The sequence below is a fragment of the Mus caroli genome, chromosome 1, assembly GCF_900094665.2.
Source record: "Mus caroli chromosome 1, CAROLI_EIJ_v1.1, whole genome shotgun sequence".
Taxonomy (NCBI): Eukaryota; Metazoa; Chordata; class Mammalia; order Rodentia; family Muridae; genus Mus; species Mus caroli.
The window spans coordinates 182,810,399-182,825,091 of record NC_034570.1 but is presented as its reverse complement, the minus strand read 5'-3'; positions in this window follow the sequence as shown (position 1 = coordinate 182,825,091).

The following is a 14,693-nucleotide window of genomic DNA, read 5'->3' as shown; positions in this document are numbered from 1 at the left end:
TCACTAATTGAGAAAATGCCTTACAGTTGGATCTCATGGAGGCATTTCCTCAACTGAAGCTCCTTTCTTGTGATAACGCCAGCTGTGTCAAGTTGACACAAAATTAGCCAGTACAGACACATAAGCAGGTCCTGCCTACTGCTGCACTGTCTTCCCTCAAGAGCTCCCCAAATAGACCAAAGAAAAAGCTGACATCACCCAAATAGCCACTGGGTGTTCTGGCTTGCCATGTCCAGACCTTGCTTGAGCATCCTCTGTGCATATCGGTGGAAACTGACAGGTGTCCTGCCACCTTTTGGGAAAACTTCACAAGCAAAACAGTTCATTCTTCCATGTCATTTTGTGTGTATGTTTGAGACAGCAATGAAGGCTGATAGGAGGAAACACCTATGTTTACTGGTCAGTGGTGTTTGGTTTACAAACAAAAGAAGGCAAGAAAGAGTCTTCAACAAGAGACTGAGTTTCTGGCAGGCATTTTTCATGTGAAGGCCATCAGAGATGTAGGAAGTCGTCTGGTCTTGTCCTAGAAAGCCATCAGCACCTGCACCAAGCTAATTCTGGCTCTTTAGTAAGAGGCTGTTCATGGGTCTGAACATAGGTCCCAGAAGGTGGCTACCTACAGCCTGGAAATGGAGGGTTTTGTTTCCATGACAACCTCCAGCCACAGCAGGTGAGGGGGTGGTTGTCACACCTGTGCATTATTCTCCCAGTCCCAGTTTGGTTCCTTGTTAGGACACCTGAGGTGAAGACTAAATCTGGTTGCCTGACTTGACTCCAGGGGTCAGGAAAGCAGGAACCCAGCAGCAGTCTCATCTGTACCTCGATAGGGACTCTGACTCACAGGAAACACCAAGTAGTTCCCAGCTCTTTTGGTAGTGAAATTCCAGCTGCACTGCCTTCGAAATCTGTCTTGACTGCATCAAAGCAAAGCAGCATGTGTGCTGAGATGTGGTCATGCGCCTTTTATGTGGTAGATGTGCATTTCCAAAACAACTGGTTCTTCCTCTTGCCAAGAAAGCCGGACTCAGAGGATGCTGCCTTGGGGGCTGGGTGAAGTTGAAGATTCACTGAGCTTTGGGGACTTTGTCCAGACCTTGGCACAGCAGGAGAGTGGTGGCAGTGATCACCCAGGCGATGAGTCATCAGAGATCAGTGACCAAAGACCAGGTCAGATATGTTCCCTAGAGTCCCCACAGATCTGAAAGAGCACTCCAATTAGAGCTGACATATTTTCAGCCAGCCAGGAGAAAGAGGTGCATGCAGAACCAGCCGGCTGTCAAGGCAGGAGACATTGAATGAATGGTCCTTTGCCTCCAACAGGGATGGTGGTACATTGGTTTTTCTGGGGCTGCCATAAAAAAGAATGCAGGCTGAGCAGATTCTACAGCAGGAATCTTCTCTTGGAATCTTAGAACATCTGGGCTTTCCTCTGACGATGATTTTGGCTCATAGATGACCATGTTCATCCTTCCACAGTTGTCCTGTGTATGTGTATGTGTCCCTGAGTTTTCTGTATGAAAATACAGGTCTATGATAATGCCTCATTTTACCTCAGTTGCCTTTTCCAAGACTGCCTAAAGACAGCAATTCTAAACAGTTGCATTGGGGGTTAGGATTCCACTGTAGAACAAGCGGGGAACACGTGGTGCAGCCCACGGCAGGCAGGCATTCCCAGACTGTGATCCAAATGCAAATCTGGACCTGAAAAAGCTGCTGAGAAAGGAAACCACACTCCAGGAGAAATGACCCCTGGAGCGGCAAATGTTACTAGACCAGGAAGTGGAGCGTTTGCCTCACACCCGTGGGCTTTAGGTATTTTCTCTACCTGTTCTGCAGAGCTGAGGTCCTACAGCAGTTTATCCCATTGCCCATCCCTCCTCTGCTACCCCCCTATTCTAAGCAGATGGGGGAAAGTTCTGTAGTCCTTTCTCCAGCCTCTCTGGATGGAAGCACAAGGCATCTCTGCAGAAGCCTGCAAGCATTTTGCTCCAGGAAAATACTCAAGCCTTATCAGAAGCAGTTTCATTTGTTTGATTCAGAATTTATGTAGCTCAGACTGGCCTTAAACTCACAGCAACCCTCCTGCCTCAGCCTTCCAAGTGCTGGGATTATGTGTGTGAGCCACCACACCTAGCTAGAGTCGAGAAGTTCCTTATTAGACCATACAGTGCTCGAACTGGGCCCTGTAGTGGGATTGACTGGAGGGGACAAAACAAAAGAAACTAAGTTGATGGCCATGATTGTCATAACTGTTCTGTGCCCTGCCTCCAAGACTGACTCCTGTGTCTTTAGGCTTCACTCAGGTGGGGTCTCCACAGACAGAGGTTGCGAGTTGTAAGTGCTTCTGCCAGGCTGCTGTGGGTAGTAGCTTCTTTGTCCTGGAAAGCAACCCTGTGTGCCACTCTGTCTGGACTCCCTCCCCTTTGCTCACAGGACCCTACACCATCCCTGGTTGGGCTCCAATAGCTTGCCCACATCTTTATGAATCGACCTTCATTAATCTCCATAATAGCTCATTTTAGTGTGCCAGCTGTTTTCTCTCGGGGCCCTGAACTTCCCTGTGTCCTGGGCTTAGTTACAGTATTAATATGCATCTCTTGTCTTTAGAAAAGCAGATTCAATGAAATACAATCCCCACACCATAGAGTTCTAATTCACCTATTTAAAGGGTTAACCAGGCTGGTAATGTAGCTCAGTGGTAGAGTGCCCTCTTAACACACACAAGGTCCTGGGTTTAACCCGTAGCACTGTTAAGTCTGTCAGTTATTAAAGTGTGCAACCATACTAAGCACAATGGGTGTCTTAGGATTTTACTGCTGTGAGCAGATACCATGACCAAGACAACTCTTACAAGGACAACATTTAATTGGGGCTGGCTTACAGGTTCAGAAGCTCAGTCCATTATCATCAAGGCAAGAGCATGGCAATGTCCTGGCAGGCATGATGTAGGAAGAGCTGAGAGCTCTACATTAAAAAACAAAAACAAAAACCTTTTAAAAAAGATTTATTTATTTATTTATTTATTTATTATATGTGAGTACACTGTAGCTGTCTTCAGACACTCCAGAAGAGGGCATCAGATCTCTGGCATTATGGTGAGCCAGCATGTGGTTGCTGGGATTTGAACTCAGGACCTTCAGAAGAGCAGTCAGTGCTCTTAACTGCTGAACCATCTCTCCAGCCCCAAGTTCTACATTTTGTTCTGAAGGCAAACAAGAAGACTGGCTTCCAAGGAGCTAGGATGTCAGTCTTATAGCCTGCACCCACAATAACAGGCTTTCTCCAACAGGGCCACACCTACTCCAACAAGACCATACCTCCTAATAGTGCCACTCCCTGAGCAAAACATATTCAAACCATTACAGTGGTATATGTCTGTGCCTAGTACTCAGGAGAGGCTAAAGCAGGAGAACCACTATAAACTTAAGGCCATCCTGGGCTATATAGAGAATGCCAGGCTAGCCAGAACTACATAGCAAGAACCTGTCCAAAATAAATAAATAAACAAACAAGGAAAAAACTCCATATAACCAGTGGGTTTTGTTGTTGTTGTTCATGGTGGTAGTGGTGGTGTTGGTGTTGGGTTTTGTTTGTTTGGTTTTAGCAACATTAACATAGTCAGTGTTATATGTTTGTCACTACAGAAAGCATCCTCAGGGTTGATAAAATGACTCAGAGGATAAATGCAAATCCCTAGATTCCATGATTGAAGCAGAGCTGGATGCCTAGGATTCTCCAATCTCCACACATACACATTGGCATGTGTGCACCACACATACACATAAGTACAGTGCACATACACACAATGATAATAATTAATAATAATACAATGATTAATATAAATAAAGAACCCTTATCTCTAGCTACTTACCCCATCCTACAGATACCCTAAGCAGTCACTGGCCAGCTGGATTTCCCTATTCTGTGTGTGTAGGAATAGGACAATGTGACCTACTGTCTCTCTAACAGGCTTCTTCCATGTGGCATGATGAAGGATCTCCTGGGTTAGAGCTTGCATCCATGCCTCTTAGTGTCTTGTTGGAATTCCAGTTGATACACAACTGGAATTATTCATCTGTTGACCAGTTGGTGGCTATTGGCTTGTTCCCCCTTTGGGTTGTTGTGAACGATGCTGCTATACGCTTTCAGGGACAAGTGTGTTCGTATGTGTGTGTGCTTCCACTTCTATTGCATCTATGCCTGGGGTTACTACTGTGTCATTGCGTAGCTCTCAACTCAGCCAATAAGGGACTTGGCAGACCGTTTTCCCAGCCAGCTTGGCAACTCTTTTAAGATCACCTGTGTCCACCAACCAACACTTGAGTTGTTGGTTCTCCGCCATCTAAGGGGTGGAGTGGAGGGAGGGTGCAGCGCATCACATCTCTGTTTTTATTTGCATTCCAGAAAGACAGGTGATTTTGTGTGCCCACAACTGCCTTATGCTGTTGGAGCTGGCTAGCTTCCCTCACAGAGGAGAATGAGGTGGCATAGCCTGAGTTCCACAGTGCACAGGGAAAGACTAGTGTAAAGCCCGAGAGACACAGCACAAGGACCCCCCCCCCCCAGTCCTGATTTGAAGCCAAGGTCATGAGGAGGGATTGAACCAATGGAGTGGGGATGGATTCTGAGTTTCCATTCTACATATCCCACTTGTAGGATGATTTATCAAGAGGGCCAGCATCAGTTCTGGAATGATGAACAGTCTTCTGAGGCAGCAATGCCAGATGCATGATGATCAGCCATGCTGAACAAGATTCTGACCGGAGGGAAAGTCAGTCTCCTTGGCAAGTGCTTTGGGTGGGAGCTGAGAGGGCTGGGGCTTGGTACAGCTGCCATCATTGATAGATCCTAGAATACAATCAGATTAACTCAGAACTCAAGATGGCTTCATGGCCCACACGTAGCACAGCAGACAGCCATTAGAAAATATACATGGTGCAACCCCTCACAAAGACAGTAAATTGCTTAGAGATGACAGCTACAGACTTTCCTATAATGAAAAGAGTGACCAGAGCAATGCTGGGACCAGAAGGACACCCAACAACTTGCAGGAGCAAAACAAATGTAGACCAGAAAAGATCTTTGTTTTGTTTTTCTAAGATTTTAAGTTATATTTATTTAGCTGTGTGTGTGTGTGTGTGTGTGTGTGTAAGAGAAATGGAACATTTGGAGGTCAGAGGACAGCTTGTAGGAGGGTTCTAGGAACCAATCTCATTTGTAGGATTGGCAGCAAGTTCCTTTACCCACTGAAAAATCTCAGTGTTCCTTCTTTCTGTTTACTTATTTATGAGACAGGGTTTCTCTATATAGCTCTGACTGTCCTGGAGATCTCTATGTAGACCAGACTGGGCACTCAGAGATCCACTTGCTTCTGCCTCCCAAATTCTGAAATTAAAGATGTGGGCCACTACTCCTGGCTGCTGCTGCTGCTTCTTCTTCTTCTTCTCCTTCTTCTTCTCCTCCTCCTCCTCCTCCTTCTTCTCCTTCTTCTCCTTCTCCTCCTCCTCCTTCTTCTTCTTAAACAAAAACTTAAAAAATAAAAAGCCAGACAAGCTCAATTCATTACAACGCACAGAAAGTGGATGCTTATATAGCTGGAAACCCATAGTGGAAGAGGAAGTGCTATACATCTGTCAAAATAGGATCTTCTGATGGTGGTAGCCCATTCCCTTAATCCCAGCACTGAGGAGGCAGAGGTGGGCAGATCTCTGTGATCCATAGCCCGGTCTACAGACTGGGTTCCAGGACAGCTAGAGATACACAGAGAAACCCTGTCTTAAGAAAAAAAAGAAAAAGAAAAGGGTTGCCATAAAGATGTATAGGCAAAAGCTCGCCTAACTCATTGTCTAGTGTGCAGAAGTACAGGGAGAGATCAAAGGGAAAGACAGATGCAGAAAGTTAAAATGCAGACAGCATGCAACATGTATGGGCCAGTAAGTGGCTGAAAGAGGAGCAGTGGCTTCCATAGGTTCATGTATTTGAGGACCTCGTGGAATCAGCTTTCTCTGAAGACATACTAGAGGCAGGCCCTGAGGTTTTTATAGCCCAGCCCACTTCTGTTCTCACTGTGTCTGCTTCCTGTGCATAGATGAAAATGTGTCCTGCCTCCATGCCTTCCCTCATGATAGAACTCCTATCTCTCTGGAACTTACTAAAATCCAGAATAGTCTTTTTCTCTAAACTGCCTTTGGTTATGGTATTTTACCACAGCAACAGGAAAGTAACGATCTAACAGCATTAAGACCAGGTCCTCTAGGGTTATATTTTCTATTTGACAGGGTCCATTTTCATTTTACTAAACAAATCATTTTGAGACAGAAGCTCAATCTGGTTTTGGAAGGCTTGTAGCTCACTGTGTAGCCTACGCTGGCTTCAGACTTGAGGGGGTCATCCTTCCTCAGCCCCAGGGTTGCTGGCACAAGTATCATCATTGTACCTGACTGACGACTTCAGTGTAGCAGTTTTCTCAGGTTAATATCTGACCTTGCAGAGCCCAGGTCTTAGTCACTCCTTAGTAGTTAGGAAGTTTAACTAAGCTACTGCCCCACCATCAGGTCGCCTCATGTGGGCTTGTTGGATTGTAGATGGTATGGATGTTAAACGACATATATAATTCCTTTGTCTTTATTTTCACATTTTGAATAATTTTTATGCTCATACAGCTTCATTTTTGGCAAGATATTTGCTTCTAAATAAAGTCACCAATTCTGGACTTAGTGGTGTGCCTTTCATCCTAGCACAGAAAACACAGGCAGGAGGATCCAGAGTTCAAGGCCAGGCTGACCTCAAAAATGAAAAAGGAAGCAAAGAAGGAAGAAGTCACCCCACATAAGCCCAGATAAGGAGTTTTAAGACATGATGTACCCCAAAATGTGGCTGAGGCCTCCACCACTTCTCTTGCTCCTGGCCTCATTCATGCCTCCTGAGATGTCAGTCAGGCAAAGCTCTACGCCTCTCAGGCTCTTCCCTCCCACAACTAAGCCAGCATTTCCCATTACAGAAGGAGCCCAGTTGTCAGTCATGAGTTTGACATGTTTGCTTTCCTCTCATGGGTCAAAAGCCCTTCTCTTGTTCCTACTCAAGTCTAGGTTGTCAATGTCAATCCCATCCGCCACTCTATTTACAAGTGAGCGTATCTGACAGCCAAGGAATTAATTATTGGCTTGGAATATGCCCTGCTCTATTGAACCAGGATCAATAGTCTCATTGATGAAGTGTTAGAGGCTTTACCCTTTGCTTCAGAGGGAATGCTTGGGAGGAACCCACATCTGTGTCCTGGCAGATGTGGTCTCCCTTCCCCCACCTGCTTGAACCTGCTTGCTCAAGGGTGGAGCTTCCTGCTCATTCGTCCTGCCACGCCCACTGCTGGACCCTGCCCCTTTGTTGCTTGGAGGCACACACGTGTTAGTCCTGCTACTGGACCCCGAGATTGTTTGGCGGGAAATCGGGTTCCCTCCCCCTTCCTTTATAACTGAGTGTCTGAAAATAGTAAAATTGAGCTTTGATCAGAATACTGTCTTAGCTACATTCCTTTCTCTCGCCGCCTAGCCCCTCTTCTCTTCCAGGTTTCCAAAATGCCTTTCCAGGCTAGAACCCAGGCTGTGATCTGCTGGCCAGACACAACAGGCAGAAACAGGTGAGAGGTTCCACACTTGCTCATTTCATTCAAAAACTTTTATTAGATGCATTGATTTTGTGTGTAGTGATGTGGGTGTATGCCACAGTGTGTGTGGATCAGAAGGTGATTTGTAGGAGTTGAGCCTATTCTATCTTGTGGGTCCTGAATGTCAAACTTGGGTCACCAGACCTGGCATCAAGCACCTTTACCCACTGATGATCTCACCAGTCCCTTGCCTTGCTTTTGTGGTGCCTGGAATTGCACACACAATCTCGTGCATGCCAGGTACATAGTTCACTGCTGAACCGCATTCTCAGCCCAGAAGATTCACACCTGTAACTGCCACTGCCATTGCTAAACCAGCCCAGGAGCCAAGTGAGAGCACATGTCCAGTTCAGCCTCACTGGATGCCTCCTTCATTAGCTGCTGTGGACCATCCAATATGTCCTCCTTGTTTCCTGCTGGTCCTAGGGCATCCTAGGTGCATTTTGCATTTCTATATAAAATGGTCCTTGGGTGTCACCATCACCCACTGTCTATCTTTGACCCATCCTGGATGCCTGTACTGTGTAGTCTTTAATTTTTTTCTCAATCCTACTTTTAATAACTGTTCTTAAACACTTTAACCTTCCTTCTAGCCCACCAGAGATAGTAGAAAAGAAAGGTTATTAAGATGTGAGGGAAGTGAACATGTTTAGAGATTGTTCTTTGGAGCAAATTCCATCTGCTTTGTCAGGAAATCAGCAGTTCGTTTCACAAAAGTCCTCAGAGGCAGCTCAGTATACTTGTAAACACTTCACAGATATATTAGCAGGTCAGTTCAGTATTGTTGGGATAGCAGCAGTGGTGGCATGACTTAGCAGAGACAACCAGGCCTCAGCCAAATCAGCACGAGTTAGCAGGAGGAACCAGGACCAGCAGGGACCCCAGGAGAAGTTCTTCAACATGCTCAACAAGGCAAAGACAAGAGACCAAGAAGCTTTGCAAAGCTAGCTTTGCAAGCAAGCCAAGCCTCCACCACTGTCCCTTGGCTCCTATTTATACTCCCTCAAAACATCATGTGTCCTCCACAGGTCCTGCCTCAGCATGTGTCTTGCCTCAGCACGAGTCTGTCTTAGCAAAACTCCATGTGACCAATGGAGCTCAACAACACATGTAAGGCAAACCAAAAACATGTATGACATTAGCTAAGAATTCTTCATCACGCAGCCTCTCACATGCTTGCTTCAGTGAAACATCCTTTCATCTGTGTTTGCATCAGGAAAACACTCCTTCATGTGTTTGCCCCAGCAAAATACCATCTGACACAATTGTCTTTCCAGAGAACCCTTAATTTTCTACTTCAGTTCTGGGTTCTGTTGTAGGGATTGATTGTGCAGCTTATGGGTAACAACCATAGACATCTCTAGGCAGTGGTGTGGAAGCCTCTGCCCCAAGGCCACAAATTCCTGTGGTGTGGTGGACACCATGACTATCTAAGTCCTGTGGAACAATTCAGCTCTACCTTCGAATGGCTCCCTCTGTAGGACTCAGGCAAGTGCCTAAGTATGGCCTCTGCTCTGCATCTCTTATAGATGCAGTCATGCAACTCCACCCTTGCTCCTCAAGGCGAGCTTCCTCCTGGAGGCTGTGAGGAGATTTTGAAGCACTCAAGCCACAATTCTCCCAGCATGCTCAGTAATATCTGAGTGCAGGAAAACCAACCTGAGGTTTGGAATAAGGCCCCATTATGTAAGTGCAAAAATGGGAGAGCATCTATCAGCTCTTCAGCATATAGATGGATAGATCCTTAGCATAGTACAGGCTCAGGGAATGCTTCCAACTTCTCCATCAGTGCTTTAAATTGTGTTCCTCTGACTTGGGAAGGCATGGAGTGATATTCAAAGCGAGAGGCCAGCAGAGGGCTAGGGTGCAGTTCTGTCAAAAAGAGAGGCCAGCAGAGGGCTAGGGTGCAGTCCTGTGTGTGGTATGGATCCCAGAATGTCACATCCCATTAACAGCCTCAGTTCCTTTCCATGCTCCAGGGGAGTGTTCTAGATCCAGGGTGGCCAGCCTTCTCAGTAGAAGGCGTAATCTCAAGGTTGTGTAGGTTATGTAGCTACTTTGCTCATCACTGTGATAGAACACCCGGCAGAAACAAATAGAAAATATTCTAGCTTGTTGTTCAGAAGTCATGGTGCATTATGATGGGAAAGACATGGCCGCAGGATCAGCTCTGTGGCTGTGGTAGTGGGAGCATGGGGCAGCCAGAACCAGAGAGCTGAAGTGGGATATGGAGCCAAGCTATAACCCTGTGTCCTGGCCCCAACAACCTGTTTCCTCCAGCTAGCCCCAGCCTCCTAAAGGTTCCACAACCCCCCAAAACAGTGCTACCAACTAGGGACCAAGTCCAAACCTGTGAGCCTGTGGGATACATTTCACATAACCTAAACCATAACACAGGCCATTCACTCACTCTGACTCTACTTCATGGCTGCTTTCCAAAGGCATTGTGAGCTGTGCATGACCTTGTGCTAACAGCTTCATCTTCAGACACAGCTTGTGTTAGTCATGCCAACCAGCTTGCCCATCCCAGGCCTTGGTGGCCTCCAAAAGTCCTTTAAACTTCAGTCCCTTCAGCTGACAGTAAGCTCCTTCGATAGCACACATTCAATTCGCTTGAATGTGAGAGTCTGAATATAGTAACACCAGCAGTTTAGGTATTATTTTAGATATCATTTCCCTCCAATGATTCATTGAATTTTGACAGCATTTGTTGAGAGCCTAACATATGCCAGGTGCTGTTCTTGCTACTGGAGAACTGTAAATCAATTTAATCAACAATTGACTAAATCCTAAACATCAGATTGCTCACAGCCTAAAAGAGAGTGATCACGTGTAACTATTTCAATCTGTTAAAGTCCAGTGTCTGACTTCAGGTCAGGGCTGGAGAGGTGGCTCAGTGCTTGAGAGCTCTTACCTCTTTTCCAGATCTACGGGGTTTTTGTTGTTGTTGTTTGTTTTGTTTTTTGTTTGTTTTTTGTTTGTTTGTTTCCCAACACCCAACACAATCTCTTGTAACTCTGGCTCCAGGGGATCCAATTCTGTCCACTGGCCCCCATGGTTACACATGGTTACACATGGCATGTACATAGACAATATAAATAATGAAAAGAACATGTTTCATTACATCCTCATTTCAAATGCCAACAGGTTCTAAAACACAGCAACATAATGTGCAAGGTGTGTAGCAAGTTGGGTGAACTGTCACAAATGTATTCCAGGAGATTTGATGGGCCTGGCTTTTCAGGGCCCCTGCTCACTCAGGCCAGGACTGGATTGTACTGGAGTCCTGGACAGTGGCCATCAGTGGTAAAGGTCAGGCCTTGCTCGGCTGCAGAGAACGTATAGTTTATGACAGAGCATGCGGCAGGAACTTCCAGTCAGGAAAGTGATACACAACATTCCACACGAAGAGGAACCATCAGGAGGTTCTTTCCTAACAGAGCAAGTAAGTTGTTCTGCCTTTCCTAGGGAGGAGGTACTTGGCCCACAAGCAAATTTTAATACCAAGGTAATACTATGTAAATACATCCTTTACCTGTTTATTTCTGAAATGCCACCACAGATTGATGTATCCGCTCTATGAAACCTGCAACAAAGCTGAAGTTGGATGGATCAGTGGGCTGATCTTGGGGAAGCCTTGAGCTGCCAACCAGAGACATTGGAGGTGACAAGGTAGGTCACCTTATTAAGTTCGACTCAGATCATGACTAACTTGTAGCACACCTGAACCTGAGTCTCTGTGTCTGGCACATATGTCTGACTGTCTCTCTGTGTGTATGTGTGCCTGTGTGAGTGTACATGAATGTGAATGTCTTGTAATTACTAGTCAAGCACTCTCCCCATTGAGCGTGAGTCTCAGGCTGTTTTCTGTCTTTATAGACTCACAGAAGCTGTACTTTTGCCTAAGACTTTCATTGCACAGATAATGGGCACTTAAATGATGTTTAAATAAGACAAGGGTTGCCCTGGGCAGTGAATGGAAGACCCAAGAGTGCATCCTGCATCTTCTGATGTCAGATATCAAACTGTGAACCATAGAACTGTGTCCCACTCTGGCACCCAGAGTGTCACACTCATAACGTGTATGATTATTTCTTTTGAATATGTGTTCTCTGTGACCCTACCCCACCCCCAGATAGGCTGTGAGCCTAGTGTGAAGTCTGAGCTGTCATCCGATGAATTTGGCTCTGGATCTGTAACTAGTCACATGCCGTCCTCACATGTCCTAAATAAAAGCGAGATTCTGACATGCTCCCCTTTGAAGGACCCTGTTTCTACTCATACTTTTCACAAGTGAATATAAAGAACTTGTGACTCTGGTTTTCTTTGGGGAAAAATTTAAATATGCATAAAGCAAGCCCCAAATCTGTCAAAAAATTTTTAATTATATTTAAAACTCATGTTCTCCATGAATTCTTCCCAAACACAATGCCTGGAACCTTGATCCAGCACTAAGGTACACTTCAGTAACAGATTCAGACACTCACCCCATCATTCTAGGAAAATTGCAAAAATAAAAATATTCCAGGGTCATGGAGATGACTCATTCGGTAAAGTGCTCATCCCACAAACAAGCAGGAGGACCTGAGTTTGGTCTGTAATGTCCGTGGTGATGGTGGCTGTGGCGGTGGCTGTGGTGGCAACATTGGTGGTGGTGGTAGTGCTGCTGGTTGGTGGTGCTGGTGGTGCTGGTGGTGGTGGTGCTGGTGGTGCTGGTGCTGGTGGCGGTGGCAGTGGCGGTGGCGGTGGTGGTGGTGGTGGTGGTGGTGTTTTGTTTGTTTTTAAAGCTCAGCATGCTTGTAATCCCAGCGCAGGGAAACAGAGACAGGAAAATCCCTGACCCTGTGTCAAACGGAAAGAAAAAAGACAGTGACACAGGAAGTCACTGGTTGTCCCCTGACCGTGCCCCGCCCCACACATACACAGTGCCATCTGGGGATACTTACCTGCTTCTATCCAAATCTAGGAGGTTAAGGACGAAGGCCCATGGGTATGACGTAGACTGACAGATTTATCTACATGTTAAAACAGTGTCTATTTGAATGTCGAAAGTGTGGTGGGATACAGCAGAAATGTCAAAACCAAATGGTCCAAAATGGAAATCAGACTTTAAAAACTCACATTTCCAACCCAATTTTAGAAACGCCTCAGCCTATGAAGCTCGGCCCATCTGGGTCCATCCTCCCACTATTCCTCCCTGTAAACATCCTTCAGATGTGTTCACTTCTATCAAAGTGACCCTTGGAATCTGTGTTTTCGCCATCACCACGATGCAGAAGATAGCTGGGGGCAAGGAGCAAAAGGCAGACCACTGGTTACCAAGCCCCATCCCTCTCTGTGCTAGGGGACCTCAACGCAGCTGGATAACAGAGCCAAAGGCCTTTGAAAACTGCTGAGGATCTCCCTTGGGCCTGGTTTCTCCCAGCTTGAATCGGTTCCCAAAGTGGTTTCCCCTCTTCTCTGAGAGGTGGCATCTGTAAGGAAGACCCGGAGGCAGAAGCCAACTGCTCCTCTCAGCGCTTTCTCCGCCTCACTCCGAGGACTAAGTGGATGGAGAGAGAGCTCCTAATTAAATCACGTCATAAAAAAAAGGACACCATTTTCCATCTGAATGCGCCCTGCAGTTCTCACGGTGGGTAATTTGTCGTTTTAATAAGCTGGAGGTTGAATTCCAAGGTTGTAGCCACTGACGCTGCACAGAAACAGCCGTGGTGTTCTGGCAGTATGCTGGCTCCTGGGAAGGTTCCCGGGAAAGCTGGCAAGTGGCAAGTCCTTACACAAACTCTGCTTGCTGGAGACCTGGGAGCCAACTAGTGTTTCTCAACATGCTGTAGAAGGTCAATCTAGGCCAAGGAGATAAACGAAAGCCTTTTGCTAACTGAAAACCTGAAATGGGACATAATGGTGTGACTCCTGGGTCTGTGTGTCTGAGCAGAAGTGTTCCATCTTCCAGCCTCATTCAGTTCTGGGTTAGGGCGGCTGAAGGGGCCACAGTGCTTGGAGTGTCCCCATCAGTTCTAGCGCAAAGCAGCTTGGGTGACCTTGGTCGAGGGACAGGGAGGTCTCTCGCAGGCTGGCCATTCTCATCTGTGGATATTACATGGCAGTAACTCTGACCCCTCAGGAAGGTGAAGGTGACAATCAGAGGAGGTAGTTGGTGGCTGATAAAACTGAAGCTTTCACCTCTCCACATCCGAGGAGGTAGAGGGCAAAGACCTTAGGAGCAGTGTGGGGTGCTTCTGGATTCGGTATCCTTTACATTCAGGAGCATGGCTTTGTGGCTGACATGGGTAGAAAGAGACTACAGTGAGGACTTCTATTGGCTGGGAACTGAGCAGCTGTGGTTGGCCTGGACAAGCAGGGCCATCCTTGTATGGGCTGCCAACCAACTTTGTGTTCTTGGCCTGGCCCTACTCGGGATTCTTTTCAGACTTCCTGAACCCATTTCTCATGGTCCCTTGAGCTGCCTGTACACAGAGGCCCCTCTGTTACTCTTCTTCAGCAACAGTCAACAACGCTGAGACCTTTTTGGAGAAAGTTTTGCATTGGCTTGCTACCTTCTGCCTTCCACCCCACCCCCAAGTTTCCACATCAGTTAGGCTTCAGGTAAAATTCCACTGAAGGCTTCCCTGATAAGCACAGACTCTAATTGTATTGATTCTACAGAGATCTGTGCTTATGAACCTGACAGCATTAGTCTCTTTTTTTTTTCTTTTTTTTTTCTTTTTTTAAATTTATTTATCTTTATTATATATAAGTACACTGTAGCTGTCTTCAGACACTCTAGAAGAGGGAGTCAGATCTCATTACAGATGGTTGTGAGCCACCATGTGGTCGCTGGGATTTGAACTTCAGACCTTCGGAAGAGCAGTCGGGTGCTCTTACCCACTGAGCCATCTCACCAGCCAGCATTAGTCTCTTGGTCCCTGTGATTTCCTGATGATCACGGAGCTGCTCTGTAGGCACAGGTCCCCTGGGGAGGCTGATGGACCAGGGTCAGCCCTCTGTTGTGAGGCACACTCCCATCCTC